Source organism: Cebus imitator, unplaced genomic scaffold, assembly GCF_001604975.1.
Source record: "Cebus imitator isolate Cc_AM_T3 unplaced genomic scaffold, Cebus_imitator-1.0 Scaffold68, whole genome shotgun sequence".
Lineage (NCBI taxonomy): Eukaryota > Metazoa > Chordata > Mammalia > Primates > Cebidae > Cebus > Cebus imitator.
This window is the reverse complement of record NW_016107383.1, coordinates 8,779,850-8,795,701: the sequence shown is the minus strand read 5'-3', so window position 1 is coordinate 8,795,701 and position 15,852 is coordinate 8,779,850. Positions and strand designations below refer to the sequence as shown.

The 15,852-nt window shown below is 50.3% G+C and overlaps 1 protein-coding gene across 1 annotated transcript in view; it reads right to left on the bottom strand.

Annotated features, from left to right (window-relative positions):
- ZHX2 (zinc fingers and homeoboxes 2) overlaps positions 1-14,528 on the bottom strand; it is a 191,337-nt gene extending 176,809 nt beyond the window's left edge. Inside the window, exon 1 of the mRNA XM_017530716.2 lies at positions 13,896-14,528. The gene's annotated coding sequence lies outside the window, so the exon portion shown is untranslated. The remainder of the gene's footprint in view (positions 1-13,895) is intronic.
- Between the last annotated feature and the right edge of the window lie 1,324 nt (positions 14,529-15,852).

Below are 15,852 nucleotides of genomic sequence, written 5' to 3'. Positions count from 1 at the left end.
GAGATTGAATAATTTAAAACAAGATATAGTATACAACATGCTTGGTTCAATGGCTGACACTTAACACATTTACATCCTGCCTCCCTACCATGATTAAAATAGAGTTTGGTCTCAAGTTCAGACTCTATAAAAAAAAAGTTTAGTATTGGAAGTAGCAGAAAGATCCTGCAAGGACAGCTGTGAGAGGGCTCTGTGTGCCACAAAGGAAGGTGGAGATGGTGCTCACTAGAGGAAACAAGGGATAAGGCCAAGACCAAGGGAGGAAGAGGACCCAGCTTACACCCAGAGGCCAGGTGTCCAGACAGGGCAGCAGGGCTAGGCCAGGGAGGCAGGCAGGTTGGCCGGCCAAGAGAGGTCAAGAGCGCCTGAACTTGGGACAAAGCTGGCCTGGGATAGATACTGCTTTGACTGCTTCCTTACAAAATAGTCCAGTGATGGTCCTTCCAAGCTGTGGCAATGACCCGCCACCAGGGGCAGCAGCGAACAGCAACTCACTGCACCTGTGCCAATCCAGAAGCATAGAACTCCCTACAGGCTGCAGTGAAAGAGCCACTTCCTCATTCATATAACCATCCAATCATTCCACAGACATTCATTTTGAGCCTATGAAGTGGGGCAGCCCTGTGCTGGTGCTGGGAACACAGAGACAAACAGGAACCCTTCCCTTGGGGTGGAGGAGTGCCTCGTAGTATTTCAGGGAGGCAGATGTACAAATAGATCAAAATCCATCAGCTAAGATTTCTACCAGGTTATTTCCATGGGACATTGACCTCTTAGAGGAGAGAACAAATCTCTCTAGAGTAGAAAAAAGTAGGTTCTGCTAAGCTTGGAGACAGTCTTTCCGGGAAGAAGGAACTACAGGAGTTTTTCTGAAGCGAAGGAATGAAAGGGGAGAGAGGACAGTGCTTTTGGGGTTCAGGGGTCAGTCTGATATGACTGAAGTGTGGGACAGACGTGGAAGGCTTTAGAGCAAAGCATGCCTGGTGGGTAGAGCTCAGCTCTAAAGAGCCATCATGCCAGGGTCAGGATTTTGGACTTGATCCTGTGGGTCAGAAATTACAAATGGCAGTCTGTAGTGGACTGGAGAGTCCATTAAAAAATCTAAATATCTTTAGACTGGACATATGCTCTCTACTCTGACCCACTGCCACTGCTTCCTACTATTCTACACTTGACCCCTTCACTCTTTTATGCTGCCTGCAAAGCTCTTGAAAGCATCTGGGTTTGTGACCCCTAGGAAAATAGTCACCAGGAGAGGTTTTGGGGCAGTTAGTGAAACATGACAAATTTTGCGTCTTAGAACCTCAGTGGTGTGGAGGAAGGGGGTAGGGAGAGATTGGTGACAGATGACACAACATGTATTCCTTCCAATAAGACCTCCTCCTTCCCTCTTGTTAGAAAAAAGCGAAAGAAAACAGATGAAAAAGAAGTCAACTCTGGAAAAGTTTCTATTCACTTTTGTGCAGTTAGGACCAACATGATGTCACACTCCTATTTCAACATACCCAGATTCTTTTTTCTTGAATTCTGCGTATCAATTGAGCAGCTATTTATTGAGCAATCATTCAGTGAAAGCTGGGTGCCCAGGTGCTCAGGTGTCAGGGGGCTGGGGTAGGGAGGTAAGAATCAAACATAAAGGTCCAGAGTTCAGCAAATTCAAGGACTCAGGATGGCACCAACCCACGTGTACGATGACTGGTGGATAGTGTACAGCAAAAGGTATCTCCCAACAGCACATATGGCCCACACTCAGGGTGTGCCAGCAGGTGGGTGCCAGGACATGGTGTGTGCACAGGGCTGGGGAGGGTGGCAGCAGGAGGTCTGATGCTGTTGGTCCCATGGTCCTGCCAGCAAGCAGTCTTTCTCAGAGGCAGAGCCCCCTGAGCTTCTGCGATTAAGAGGGGTGAGTCCATTTAAGCCATTTGTGGATTCTATGTAGACTTTGACCAAACTGGCAAGAAGGCTCTTATCATTTCTATCCTTGTAACCAACACATCTCTTATTCATCTAGAATTCTCAAAGTTGATTTCCCAAATCTCCTATGACAGATCAATTAGTACTCCCTTCCCCGAAGTGAACCTTGAAAGGCTGGCAGACTGAGCTGGTTACAACAAAGGCTACTGATAGGGCCCCTACTCCCAGCTGGGGAAAACTGGGGGATTGACCATTCAGCAGAGACAACTCAAGGCCAGCCCATCCCTGGCTCACCATGGCTGTCCCAAGTATAATCCAGCAGGTGTTTTCTCATGTGTGGGGAGCATGGCAATACACTCTGGCTCAGGAGATAACAGAGCCAGGCATGGAGTATCTGCAGCCCAGAGCAGAACCCGTGAGCTCAACTGGAGCCAGTGCTGGGCTCTGTGGCTGGGACTTGTGATTCCCCAGGTCAGGATCAGTGGGGCTGAGGAGGGCCTGGATGTCCAGTTTCCTTCGTCCCAGGCCACTTCCTGGTCCCTGGGTGATGGCCTCTCCTTTCATGGGATAGGATGGGACCACCCAGCACAGATGCAAGGCATAAGGATGTCCCTCAACCTATAGAGACTTAGAGGCATCCTCACAGGAGGTAAGGTCAGACATATGCCAATGACAACGACACTGGCCAGCACTTCTGGGGCATGCCTAGGTGCCAGGCACCGTGCTAAGTGCTTCACAGGTATGATCCCCTGTCATTCTCACAGCAACCCTGTGAGCAGCAATTCAGCTCTGCAAGTCTAGCCAGGCTAGCTGTGGGAGTTGCAGATGCGTGGGTTCTCCAGCCACACTGAGTACCTCCAGGGAAGGGGCAGCGGTGTGGCCATCTCTGTGTTCACCCCACAACACTGAGCACAGTGCTGTATACACTAGGAGCTGAGTGGTGGCAAAGCCTGGACCAGGGTGAGGTATACTGCAAACCAGGTACCCAAGAAGCAAAATTTAAGAACGCACTCTCTCTCAGGTGCCACTCTGCACTTGTATGAACCTGAGAGTGGGTGCCACCTTCAATTTTGCACCCTGGGTGCCTCATTTGCTTTTCTCTAGTCCTGGCCCTGGGCAGTCCACTAACCAGGCGGATGTATGTGTCTTGCTCTTCCATGCCATGGGACCCTCCCTTCTCTGTGCCTTAGTTCCCTCACCTGTAAAATGGGGCTAATGACAATACCAAGGGTGGACAGAGATGCGGCAAAATCAGAACTCTCATACTCTGCTGGTGGGCACATAAAAACAATGCATCCACTTTGGAGAACTGTTTGGCAGTTTCTCAAAAAGTTAAACACAGAGTTACCACATGACCCAGCAATTCCACTCCTGGGTATCCACCCAAGAGAAATGAAAACACTTCTCTAAATAAAGACTTGTACATGAACGTTCATAGCAGTAGCATAATCACCAAAAAGCAGAAACAACCTGATTGTCTATCAGCTGGTGAATAGATAACAAAATCTGGTATATCCACACAACAGGATATAAAAGGAAACAAAACACTAATACGTGCAACAACTTGGATGAACCTCCAAAGGGAAAGAAGAGAAGCCAGACAAAAGACCACATGATGTATGATTTCACCTATGTAAAATGTCCAGAAAAGGCAAATCTACAGAGACAGCAAGTAGATTAGTGGCTGTGTAGGGCTTGGGCTAAGCTGGGTGGGAGTGGAAGAAAACGGGAATGGAGAGGGACTGCTAATGAGTACACAGGGTCTCTTTCTGGAGTGATAAAAATGTTCTAGAGTCACATTGTGGTAATGTTGCCTAATTCTGTAAATATACTAAAAGTCAATACATTTTACACTTAAAGTGGGTGAGGCTTGGGTACGTAAATTACATCTCAATAATGCTATTTTAGAAAATAGGGTTAATAATAATACCTATGGCACAGCATTGCACAATGCCTGAGAGTATCCTATACATCATCTTCTTTTTTTTTTTTTCTTTGAGAGAGAGTCTTACTCTGTTACACAAGCTGGAAGGCAGTGGCATGATTTCAGCTCACTGCAGCCTCCACCTCTCAGGTTCAAGCGATTCACCTGCTCAGCCTCCCAAGTAACTGGGATTACAAGCATGCACCACCACACCCTGCTAATTTTTGTATTTTTAGTAGAGATGGGGTTTCACCATGGTGGTCAGGCTGGTCTTGAACTTCTGACCTCAGGTGATTCACCTGCCTTGGCCTTCCAAAGTGCTAGGATTACAGGTGTGAGCCACCGTACCTGACCCCTATACATCATCTTAATACTTATTATGCTCAAGTAAGTATCTGTTGCTCACTTAAAAGCTGCCTAAATTCCCTTGAAGTACCTTCATTTTTAGGGGGATTTGGGGGAACTAAAGTGGGCAGTCACCCAGGCTTCTATGTCTCTAAGTGACTTGCCCGTGCCCATACAGGTCTCCCAATCAGCTATTTTGGCTGTAGCAGCTGCTGCAGGCACCTGCCTGATGTGGGTGAAACTCTTCAAGTCTTGGATTCCAAAGACCTATGTCGAGTTCTGGCTCTGACCTTCATATTATCTAGGGGTTAATAGGAATATGTACCAGTAGGGTTGCTGTACAAATGACATGGGCTACAGCGTGCAGATATCTGGAGCATCCAATACATTCGGAAAAATCATGGGTGAGGAAGACCGTTGGCAGAGGAAGATCCTAAATGCACGCCTGTCCTTGCTTTTATCCTCAGTGCTGGATTGTGGCTCAGCCATGGGTTCTAAGCCATGGAGGAAGGGCGACAGGCCCTTTGCTAGAGCCACAGGTGCATGGAGGGCAGGAGGGGTTAAACATGCCCAGGCTTGATGAACATCAGATGTGGCACAAGCCTGCCTGGCTTCCAGAACTCTTGGATAAAGAACTTCCCCACTTTGTACTTTCTTGTCTGTTAAATGGGAATAACAGAATCCCAACACCAGGCTGGGCACGGTGGCTCTTGCCTGTAATCCCAGCACTTTGGGAAGCCAAGATGGGAGGATCGCTTGAGCTCAGGAGTTTGAGACCAGCCTGGCCAACAGGGTGAAACCCCGTCTCTACTAAAAAAAAATACAAAAGTTAGCCAGGCGTGGTGGCACTCACCTGTAGTCCCAGCTACTTGGGAGGCTGAGGCAGGAGAATTGCTTGAATTCGGGAGGCAGAAGTTGCAGTGAGCCGAGAATGTGCCATTGCACTCCATCCTGGGCAACAGAGTAAGATTCCGTCTCAAAAACAACAACAAACCAAAACAGAATCCCAACATCTCTTAGGATTGCCTGAGCACACCCACAAAACACATGTAAAATTTGTGCCTGTGACGTCAGAGAGGGCTAGCATGGCGATGGGCCAGCAGATATCTGGGTGGCTGAGTGCCCAGGACTGCGAACCTCCTGAAGGCAGACACATTGTTTTCTTCCTCTGGCAGGCACTCAGTGAGTGCTGAATGGAAAGAGGAATGGAAGCGGGGAGGGAAGTTGCTGTGATGAACCAGCTGCCCGAGGAAACGGAAGGGCCTAAGCTAGACTGTAGAGAAGAAAAATAATACATGCCTGTAGGACTGTGCAACTTTGGGCCAATATTTTACCCTTCCGTGCCTCAGTTTCCTCAAGCTGGGCTATATAATCCCTAAACATTTTTTTCAGCTAGAGCATTCATGGATCCTACCAATGCGCCATGTGGCTATTAGACTCATCCTTCAAAATCCGCTTTAAGTGATTCCAGAGGACACTATATGCCTTGTATCAGGAAATCCATAAATCCCCTTCTAAAAGCACCAAAGTCAGGCACTGTCCAAGTTCGCACTGTCAAATGCAAGTTCTCTGTTCTTTGCAATGTTTACCCTGAACTGTGAAGTGATCAAGACAGTTTCGGTTCTGTGGCTCTGTCTGCCCAAAAGCCTGATTCTTGGAAACAATATGCAGTCTTCGGGCTCTCCTGGACTATGTGTCTCTGGCAGAAGTTCACCACATGCTCAGAATCAATTTTCTAACACCAAGTTCCCCGGAAGGAAGTAACAGGCAGTTCTGTAAGATAATGAAACCGCAGAGTTCTGTATTAGGAGAGCTCAGGCGAGAGCTGGCGCTTCAATCCTCTGCTGCCTCGTACCCATCTTTCCCCCTAAATGTCTTGGCCAGAAGGTAGCCTCTCCAGCTTCTGTCAGTCCACATGCCTGATTATCCACCTCTCTACCCACTCCACACAAAAGCAAAGGCACACCCCATCACTGCCAGTGCTGGCCTCCTGGCCTCTCTCTTCTCCCTCCAGACCACCACTGCCACAAACAACTTCACCATGACATCCAGCTCTGACCAGGCTGTGTGCAAATATCTTGAAGAATCTATTTTCAAAAAGACAGGGTGCCAAGCAAATGAAAATAAGTTCAAAACTTCCTCCTCCACAGGCTACGGAGATCCCTGGGGGGTTCTGGGTACACCCAGGGGCTTGGGGTGGGGGCTGATATGGCTTTGTCCTCAGAGCAATTCAGCCCAGTCTCATATTTTAGGAACAGCGGGAACGTAGTATCAGCTGAAAGGAGTTTTCTGTGCGCTATTTAACTAAATGGCTCTGCAGCTGGGGAGAGCCATAGGCAGACGTGTTATGATTCAAAGGCTCCCAATTACAATGATCCTCTTTTATTGTATAAAAACAGCAACACAGCCATTCTCCACCCTCCCTCCGCCTGCTTCCTCCACCCCCTTCCCCCATTGGCTGGTGAGACTACTGGCATCCTGAAAGGAGCACCCAGATTCTCCTCCGGCTCGAACTTTGCAGCTTTCTTTCGGCCCACGGGGATTCCTTCCCTCCAGACCCAGGGAGGAGAGGGCTGAGGGCGCAATGCCCCTGGAGAATGTTCTGTTGGAGACACTGATAGAGGCTTTACAATGGCCCCTTTTTGAGAGGAGTGTTTTGGGGAGCTGTAGATAACAGGTGCGCATAGGTCATTTTCTCCTGTTTTGACTAAACTCTTACGTGCACACGTGCACGCACACTCGAGCAGGCAGGCACACATCCCTACACCCCTTATCAGACAGAAAAGCAATCAGACTATCCCAAAGCACGAATTAAAACCATCCCTTCTACCCACACGTCCTCTTCCAGGCTGATGTGGGCCAGGCCTCCAGAAGACTTACATACAACATCAGAAAGCTCTGGAATCGGACTAACCTGAGTTTGAATCTTGGCTCTGCTCTCTTCTTTAAGACCTTGAATAAATACTTAACTCCTCTGCGCTTTGGTTTCTTATCTTTTTATTTTTTATTTTTTATTTTTTTGAGACAGGGTCTTGCTCTCTTGCCCAGGCTGGAGTGCAGTGATGTCATGACGGCTCACTGCAGCCTTGACTTCCCCGGCTTGAGCGATCCTCCTGCCTCAGCCTCCCAAGTAGCTGGGACTACAGGTGTGTGTAACCACACGCAGCTAATTTTTTTACTTTTTAATTTTTTATACATATGGGGTTTCACCATGTTGGCCAGGCTGGTCTTGAACTCCTGAGCTCAAGTGATCCACCTGCCTTGGCCTCCCACAGTGCTGGGATTACAGGGGTGAGTCACCTTGCCAGCCTGTTTTTCCTACCCTTTTAAGTGGAATTACACCACAGCTCTCAATTTACTCCTCAGGGTCAGATTAAATGACACAATGAAGGGAAAGTGTTTAGCACAGTGCCTAGCACATAGTAGGTGCTTACTTTTCAGGGGCTGTTGCTGTTCCTAACATAGTGAACACTATGTGCTTGTGCTGTGTCTGGGTATGTGGGGAGCTTTGCGCAGCTGGTTGTGTAGGGAGCTTTGTATTTGTTCAGTTTCACCAGCCAGAGTGGACCAGGCTGTAGGGGATAAAATGGCTGTGGGGGCATAACTGTCAGGCCTGCTGAGGAGTGTTTTTCTTGAGTCTTTTCTGCAACACTGGCTTAAACGGTCACCTCTGCACAGCATATGCAGGCATGCATGAGTGCCTGCTGCTTCCCCCTTAACTTAGACTTCTGGTCCTTCTTCAGTGCTCTGCAGATTTTTCAAGCCTAGCAGCTGCAGTTGCAGGCATCCAACCAGGGCAAGGAAAGGATGTAGCCTAGGAGCTCTCATTTATAACCTTCTTCCTCTCTAACAGCAGGCTCCTTTTCTCTCTCACACAAGTGGCCCCTGGGCTCCCAACAAGGAGGATTTCCTTCTAAAGAAAGAGCTAACTCAATTTAGCTACTCCCTGAGGCCCCAGAGATCCAGGAATCTATTCCCTGACCCTGAACTTGACAGGAAATGGTCCCCAGGATTTTGGTTATTCCCCTCTGCAAGAATAACTCAGTGTGGGCTCCCCGCTCTTCCATCCCAAACTAGGCATGTGCACCCCTAAAATATACCACAGGTCTCTTACACCACAATGAATGTCTGGCTCACATTCCTTCATATTTGAGTCCCCACGGATCAATAGCACAAGAATTTCATTCACTGCAGATTCTGTTATGTGTTAAATACCACTGCAGTGAAACACTGTGTAACAAGATTAATCTCCACTAAGTGTTTCTTCTAATGTTAGGGAGTAGTGGGGATAGAAAAAGGAAGAAAGGGTGTGGCTTTTAACAGGTGAATATTGCCCACCAAGCGGTAAAGAGAGGTATCAGCCAGAAAACAGCTTCTGGCCCTGGTGTCTCTGTTCCATCTTAAAGTTTGGGTGGAAATTGATATACTGTTGTCAGGATTGTTTTTCTTCTTGGCGTCTGTTACACATACACACAATCACTGCCAATCAACCCCTCTTAACTGCATAAATAGAAGGGTAAGAACAGGAAGAAGACTGTGGGTGGCTGTTCTTAAAATCACAACCTGTTCAATGTAGGGTAGGGGCATTCGAGAAGGGTGGGGGAGGGGAATCAGGAGAACATTTTTTTCAGTTCAAAATGAAATAATCTTGTCAATAGAGAACACAAGGTCCACCTTATTGTCTATCAAAGGGGCATGTGCACAGCCAAGCATACCTTCCCGAGCTGCGCTGTCTGGACGTGGCTATGACACAGCACATTGCAGTACCCGAACAACGCACCAGCATCTCGCTGTGATATTCCAGAGTCAGGTTTCCATTTCAGCAGTTGCTCAGACTTGCCACAGAATGAGTGCATGTGTGTACTGGGGGTGGGGGGAGGCAGAAGGGGAATGGCAATGAGATGAATCAGGGTCCTGGGACTGATGATGAAATCCACACATGCTAATTACTCGGCACCTCAAATTTACAATCAAGTCACTTCCTTGAGGTGACTGCAGTGATGATGGTGATTTGCTGAGGACAATTCATGTGTGTGAGGTGTATGCCAAGCCTTTTTACAAATTTCTTAGGCTTCCTAACAACTCATACCGCAGCTACTAAAATGATCTCCATTTCAGAGATAAGAAAATTGAGGTAAGTAATAGCTCTACCCTGAGCAAAGAGAATCAGCCAGGCCGGCCCTCTGCATTCCCCAGGCTGGAGTGCAGTGACGTCACTGATGCTGGGAAGGCCTCCGACATCCTCTGATATCATCTCCTTGATTTAAAGCAGTGGTGAGGGTCACGGCCAAAGGTATCCTGACGATGAGTGGTGGAACTGCAGCTGGGGCCGAGGAGCCCTGAAGGTCAGGAAAAAGGCCATTGCAGTGTTTGGAGAGTAAATGCTACCCCCTTCCAGCGTTTCCAGTCCCATTAACTGAATTATCCAGAAAGAACGGCTGATTGCCTCCCTGTAACAGCTGACTCACATCAGGTTAAGTTTGGATTCTTATTGACAGGACTTAAAAGAAAATCATCCCTCACTTCTTTATTGCACATTGTCTTCTTTTTGCCCTAAGGCAAAACTGGTCCCCTGGCCTGAAGCTTTCCAGAACTCATTTTATTTCAAAGAACCAAGCTCGTTTGTCTGCACAAGGTACTCTGCTGTCAGTCTTAGTCTTCCCTTCCCCAGACATGTGATAATCCCTCTTCAGAAACCTGCCATAGCTCCCTAGTACGTAGAGATTAAAATCCAACCTCCTCCAGGTCCACTCCCAAGCGTAGCATCATCTCTTTGCACAGCCTTCCCTGCATCCCCCTCTCCACCTCCCCAGGGTACCTCCCCACTGCTCCCAGGGCCCTTCTTTCTCTTCTCATCTTGGGCAGCACATGCCCGCCCTGCCAACTCAACAACCATTCCTCCTTTCACCCCTTCTGCCTTACAGGTTGAACCCCAATTTGTTCATGACAGCAATGGGCCCAACTAAAAATACTTGACTGCTCTTCCCTGGCAGGAGTCACCACGTGGCACAGCTCTGGTTGATGAGCTAAGGACAGAAGTCCCTGAGAGAGGTGCCCCTTCCCAGATACAGCAGTGACGCTGTACTGGGTAAAAGCTCTTTGACCCTCATTCATTCTCTTTTTCTCTTTCTTGGAATGCAAATGTGAGACCTGGAGATGTAGCAGCGACTTTCCTACCGTGAGATGATAAATCTAAGACTGAAGGCCTCCACTCTAAGCATGGCAGGATAGAAAGAAGTAGTCTAGGTTTCCAATGGCACAGCTGAGGCATTGTCCCCCTTCACCACCCCCCTCTCCCGTTGTTGTCTGACACAAAAGAGTCCGTATCTGGTTAAGTCACTGGTAGTCAGGATTCTGCTGCTAGCAGCTGAATGCAATGATATCGGCTACACCTGAAGACATTGTTCCTCTTCATTCATGGGGCAGTTCAGCTGCTCCCACCTCTAGGAGATCCTCTGTGATCCCCTCAGGGTAGAAGATTCATGCCTTTCCTTTTGCTTCCACAGTGGTTACTTTTCTCAATTAGAGCACTTAACTAAGCCTGCTTGATTTGGCTTAATGAGTGCCTCCCTGCAGTGGGCCCAGATTCCTAGAGGGCAGGAGGTCTGTATCCCACCAGCATCTCCATAGTGCCTGGAGCAAGCAGCGCTTTGCGTTTCTACGAGGGGGGCTGTCTCCCCAGCCTTTCTATAACATCTGGTTATGCACTCCGCATTGCAACAGCAGAGTGTGCGTGTTCTGGGGGTGCCACTTTGCTTACTAGCTGGTCTTGGGCAAGTTAGCTAACTTCTCTGGGCTTGTACCTCCTCATCTAGAAAAAGGAGAGAATGAGAGTACTTACATCAGAGTTGTCATGAAGACAAAATAGTCTAGTCATAAGCACTTGGGATGGTGCCTGGCATACAAAAGTGCTTAATGACTATGGGTTCTTATTAGTATAATGAACACTACAGTTGCTGAATGAATAAAGAAATCAACACACAGTTGCTAAATAAATGAATAAAGGAATAAAATCCAGGTAAATTCTGGTGTTGAGATATCAGGACGGTGGCTATTGTTCCCTCTTTTCTGCCTGTACCTGAGCCTTTACTTTTTTATTCTATGACTTCACGTATCTGGATGCTACTACAATGGACTGGTGAAGGCTATGAAGTTAGGCCTGGATTTGCTTTTTGCAGTGTCGCTCAGGCAAGTTTCTTCACCTCTGGGAGTCTCCATTTCCTCAACCATAAACGGAAGATAATAATAGTACTTAGCTCACAGGGTTGTGGTGAGAATTCAATGATAAAGTATGTAAAATATACAGCATCGTGCCTCACACACTGTAACAGTGTTAGCAACTGTTATCAAACATTGTCATGATTCTTTCTGATAAGTGTACAGCATCCCGCCAAATCACATGGTCCTGATGTGGATCAGAAACATGGGGTGGGGTCACCTTTCAGCATGTCAAGATACACTGCACTTACATCACCAGGAATATCCTTTCTTCAGTGCCTACAAACGGGTGGCATTTTTTCCCCTTTAAATGGACATTAGTTGATATAGCTGATGTGCCCTACAACCTTGGTTTCTTGCCTTTTCCCCTTAAGCACGATCTGCGGGTGCATCCTTTAGCTGACAGCAAACCTGGCTGGAAAGAAAGGTACAAGAGCACAAGACAACAGTTGCCGGAGCAGAGCATTCAAAAAGCGATGATATTTCCACACATCACCGGTCCAATTATTGTCAGTGACACATTTCAACCTTACTTGTAGATTTTTTCCCCTTCTGGCCTTAGAAGAAGCGGTGTCTACAGCTTTATGTAACTTTCCCTTTAAACTTAAACCTTTATGCTAGTCCCATTCAACCACTTGACGGCTCCATTAATCTATTTTTACTATTAAACATGCCATTTTACAAGATATTTATTCCACTTGGTCGTCATCCAAACGCTTTTTGACATTACCGCCCTGGGAGTGAACTGCTTAAACTCGATGCCCTCATAAACAGAAAATCACCTTTCGACTCAAATCTTGAAGAGCTCTCAGAACCTCATTCCCTTCGCTTCTACAGGCATTAATTTCCGCCCTATATAAAGGAGACAGTGAGTGAGTGTGTGTGTGTGTGTGTGTGTGTGTGTGAGAGAGAGAGAGAGAGAGAGAGAGTGTGTGTGTGTGTGTGTGTGTGTGTGTGTGTGTGTGTGTGGTTTTAAGAGGGTAATTGTGGGAGGTCTGGGCAATCCAAGCAGTGCTGGGGAAGGAATCTTCTCCTCCTAACTCCTCCATTCTGCTCTTCAGGGCCCGCTTGAGACCTGAGGATGTGCTAACTTAAAAGAGAGAGTGATCAGATACCAGGTTGGGGAAGAACTCTAGGGCCTAAAAGGCAGTGTCCCAGGGGGCCAAGCTGAGCAACCAGTCTTTAAAAGGGGAGGGGTCGAGGGAAAGTCCGGATTCATCCTTCTCCACGCCCCAGACAAACAAAAGGCCACCGCGAAACAGTGGAAGGTAGAGCCCCCACTGGCCTTGAAGCCTATCAATCAGGTGGAAACCTGAACAAATGACAATTTGGCTTCCCCATCAAGTTTTTTCCCCAGCCTGACAAACCCTCCTCCTCCGCCTCCCAGTCTCAGCTCAGCTAGGAGGCCAACGAGACCGTCCTGTGATGCCTGCTGTTTTCCAACTTTCCGCTCATCTGCGTCTCCGCAGCCTCCTGCAAAGCGGCTGGGAAAAGGGCAAGTTTGCAAAGCCGCGGATACCAAGTCCTGGGGAAGCCACAAAGAAGCTGCAACACCAACAAAGATTAACCTCTTGTGGGGCAGACGAAAAGCGCCAGCTGCCGTTTGGGGGCGGGGGGTGGACGGCGAACGTGGGCTCGGGCTGGCAGAAGCTCGGGCCGGCCCGCAGCGGACAGCAGGGCGGGGGGTCCCGCGGCTCCCCTCGGCCCCCCACCCCGCGCAGGCTCCCCCTGCACCTGAGCAGGGGTGAGGACTGCGCCGCGCTCCGGCCCTGCCCCCGCCAGGTAGCTCGGCGGCCGCCCGCGCTGCGCGCCCGCTGCCTGCAGCCGCCGGGAGCGACGAGAGCAGAGGCAGTCTCGGCCCACGGCGTCATGCTTCCTGCCACCACATTACGGCGAATCGTCACCGGGAGAGGGGAGCGAGGGGAGAGGGGGAGGGAGGGGAGCAGACACACGCAGCCCCCCGCCTGCCAAAACGCGCGGAGACGGGGCCACGTCCCGGTGGAGTCCCCGCGGGACCTGCCCCGTTTGCACAAAGCGCCGCAGTTTGGCCAAGAAGGGAGGGAGACGGCCACGAAATAAATAAATAAAAACAGTCGGGTCTACGTAACGCCCTGTCGAAAGCGGACGCCATATTTTTTTGTGGCTTATGTCGACATAGGGAAACGTAGACATGTTTTTCCTCCTCCTCCTCCTCCTCGCTCTGGCTCCCATTTATCCAAACTTGTAATCAAAACTCTTTAAAAAAAATCTCCTTCCCTCTCTGTATCCGCTCATTTCCTCCCACCCGCAAAAAGAGCCTGCACACCCCCCCCCCTTCCGTACCCCCCTTCCAATCACAAACCCGGCCAAGTCCCATTAACAACACATTTTCGGGAGCCGCGGCGGCGACGGCGGCGGTGGGAAAGTTGGGCTGGAGTGGCCGGCGCCTGGCGTGCGGGGCTCGGGGCTGGCGGCGCCGGCTGGGGGGGCTCCGCGCCGAGGCGAAGTTTCTTACCTGCGCCGGGGCTGGGAACGCGGGGAGCCGGGCTGGGAACGCGGAGACGCGGCACGGGCGTTCCAAAATGGAACTCTGCTGGCTCCCCCCACCCACTCCCCACTCCCCACCGGGCGCCCGGCTCGGGGTCCGTGGGAAAGAGGGGGAAAGCCAGCCTGCCAGACAGACAGACAGACAGAAAAAGCCCCCGTACGGAGAACGATGGCCAAAATTTTTAAAAGAAAAAAAAAAAAGGAAAAAAAAAGGGGAAAAAAATGCCTCGATCAGTGGGGAATCTACGCCAAAACCCACATGATCTGTAACGTCAGCATGCGTATTTGCATACGATACCACCACCCGAGCTGCCACCCGGGCTCGGGTTCCGCAGAAAGTTACAAAGTGAAATTCAGCCCCCTCCGGAGACGCCGGCGAAATGTCATTTTTTCAGGCGGGAGCTTGCGGGGAGGCTAGCCCTAAAGGCGCTGGTTACTGGCCAAGGTAGGGGGGCAGTAAATTAACTTAGAAGTCTGAGCCCAGTAACGGACTCGGTGGAATTTCTGCGAGAAGAGGAGGGGGAGGCGCGAGCGAGATCATTGAATATTAAGCACGACCCCGCGCGGCGGCCGCGGCCAAACCCTCCTGGTGCAATACCCATTTTCTTTATGAAAAGTTCAAGGTGTCACTGATGAGCTCAACAAACTGTTGATCCTGACCACGTGGAGTGGCGGACCGTGGGACCGAAGGGCGCTCTTGCAGGCCTGGCTCTGGCGGCACCCGGGCCCTGGGACCCTCTGCGTGGGGCTGCGCGCGGGTGGGGCCGCCACGCGCCCCGGGCGCTGCGTGCGCCTTGGCCCTCCTGCAGGCTCCGGAAAATAATCATAACGATTTAAAAACTCTGTTGAGTGAGACACATTTTACTCCCGGAATGGTCTTGAGAAGGCTGGGCGTAGGGAAGGGAAGAAGGAGCCCCCACTTATACAACGACTTGAAGTTAGATCACTTTTGCCTGGGGAGATACCGGGATTTCTGCCCGCGCCGAGTCTGAGGCTGGTTAAAGATCCTCAAACTTTTTCCTCTTAAGAGCTAATAAACAAACAGACGCCCCAGGGTCCGACTTAAACTCTGGTAGAGCCCGCGTTCGCAGGAATTCTCAGATTCGAAGCAATGCACACCTCTGCGGGGTTCGCAGGGAAGTCCCTGGGAAGCCAGGCGGGTCGCTTTCGGAATTGGGACTCCGATGTTCCCAGCGGGAGCGGAGCGCTCACTGCGGACCCCCAGCTCCCCCCTCCCCCCCGGCTCCCCTCGGCGCCTGAGAGCAAAGTCGGCCGGGGATCGCAGGGCACTTAGCCCGCGGCCTTGGAACCGTGAACTTGCATTCGGACGCCGAGCTCCGGCCACAGTGCTCAGCTAAAGAGCTCTAAGAAATTCGGGATCCGAGCACACCTCGGAACCTCCCGAGGCAACCTGTCTGCGCCGCGCGTTCCTGCGCAGATGGACCTTGTTTCCCCTGCGCTGGCCTGTGGACGCTTGGGCAGCTCCCGGGCGGGGGCGAAGGGATGAGGTCTGGGGGCTACTTTCGAAGCTCCGAGCGCAGCGAGTAAACAAAGGGAGCCTGGGGCTGGGAGGCTTTGCCGAGTCCCCGCCCGCCCTGCAGATTAGCAGGCGCGGCGCGTCGGGGCTTCCCGGCCAGCTCTGCTCTGGGGAATTAGAACGAACTCTAGCGGCCGTTTGCAACTCAGCTCTGGGCGCGAGGGCATCAACAGGTGGCCGTGTGCAGCGGAGAGGCCAGCGGTGAGGACCGGGACTGGGGTGAGGAGTGCTGGCCTTGGCGCTGACTGGGTGGCGGACGCGCTGGGTGACCTTTTGGCTTTTTCATTTCCGAGGCTGAGGAGAAGGAAGTAGCTAAAAGGTTTTTTCTAAGTTCTGGCCCAGGGCTCTAATTTCTGACATACCGGCTGGCTCCCCAGAAATCCTTTAC